The sequence below is a fragment of the Centrocercus urophasianus genome, unplaced genomic scaffold (genome assembly GCF_019232065.1).
Source record: "Centrocercus urophasianus isolate 14NV4802_14NV808 unplaced genomic scaffold, USGS_Curo_1.0 seq_25, whole genome shotgun sequence".
Taxonomy (NCBI): Eukaryota; Metazoa; Chordata; class Aves; order Galliformes; family Phasianidae; genus Centrocercus; species Centrocercus urophasianus.
In genome coordinates, this window is record NW_024884811.1 from 3,453,773 (window position 1) to 3,455,207 (window position 1,435).

At 47.5% G+C, this 1,435-nt stretch overlaps 1 protein-coding gene across 7 annotated transcripts in view; it reads left to right on the forward strand.

The window, feature by feature from the left end:
• IQGAP2 (IQ motif containing GTPase activating protein 2) overlaps positions 1-1,435 on the forward strand; it is a 120,348-nt gene that overhangs the window by 14,997 nt on the left and 103,916 nt on the right. The window lies entirely within an intron of this gene.

Sequence of the window (1,435 nt, forward strand, 5' to 3'; positions counted from 1 at the left end):
CACAGAATTTGCAGAACTTCCTGCCATTGAGCAAGGACTGTGAGTCACTGTGCCAGCCTTCTTATATTGCCATCTGCTTTACACAGCTCTTGGGATGGCACGCAGCTGGTACTGTGAAATGAGATGTAGATGATGTTCAACAAATACTCTGGTCAAAAACCTTTATTCTAGCATTTCATTGGAGTTTGTTATCTCTTTCCTTCCCCCTCAGTTCCAAACTTACTCTTCTCTGTTACTGTAATAGGATTTTTGAGGTACTATACTGTATATATTACTATGCGAAGGTTGGTGGTTCTGCCTGCGGCAGAGGGTTTGGAGCTTGATGATCCTTGGGATCCCTTTTAAACCAAGCCATTTTGTAATTCTCTGTCCTGTACCGATCACTGTTGTTGTGCCAAAAGTCACTGTCTTCCTTGCTCATTTCTCACTTTCTATGGGAAAATGTCTTTGGTGTCAGGAACCTGTGAGGAATTGGCACAGGCTATTAAGATCCTCTTCTTTCCCTTTGTCAGTATGAGAAGTCTTCTGGTATGCTTGTGGCAAATGCCTTGTTAAAGGACCTATAAGTAGCCATGTGCAGTTCCTGAGCTACTGCTGACAATCATGTCTAAGTATGAATGAATGACCAGGAAGCCTTAACTGGTGCTATGTGTGTTATGATAATACTTTTCCCAGCCTCAGTTTTTTAAAAGAATATAAAAACTGTTTTGGAAATTGCTATCCCAGAACAACTTGGAATTTTCTTTTTTCTTGGGAAAGGCTGCTGATGTAGTCTACCTAGACTTCAGCAAAGCCTTTGACATGGTCTCTCACAGTATCTTTCTGTGGAAACTGGCTGCCCGTGGCTTGGACAGGTTTACCCTCCGTTGGATAAGGAACTGGCTGCAGGGCCGTGCTCAGCAGGTGGTGCTCAATGGAGTTAAGTCCAGCTGGAGACTTGTTTCAAGTAGTGTGGCCCAAGGGTCGGTGCTGGGACCCATCCTGTTTAATATCTTCATTGACGACTTAGATGAAGGGCTTGAGTGTATCCTGAGTAGGTTTGCAGATGACACCAAACTGGGAGGTGGTGTCGATCTGCCTGAGGGCAGGGAGGCCCTGCAGAGGGATCTAGATAAGCTGGATTGCTGGGCCAAGGTGAATGGGATGAGGATCAACAAGGCCAAGTGCCCGGTCCTGCACTTTGGGCACAACAACCCCATGCAGCACTACAGGCTTGAGGATGAGTGGCTGGATGATTGTGAAGAGGAAAGGGACCTGGGGGTGTTGGTTGATGCTCGGCTGAACATGAGCCCACAGTGTGCCCAGGTGGCCAAGAGGGCCAACGGCATCTTGGCCTGCATTAGAAATGGTGTGGCCAGCAGGAGCAGGGAGGTGATCGTCCCCCTGTGCTCAGCTCTGGTGAGGCCGCACCTCAAGAACTGTGTTCAGTTTTGGG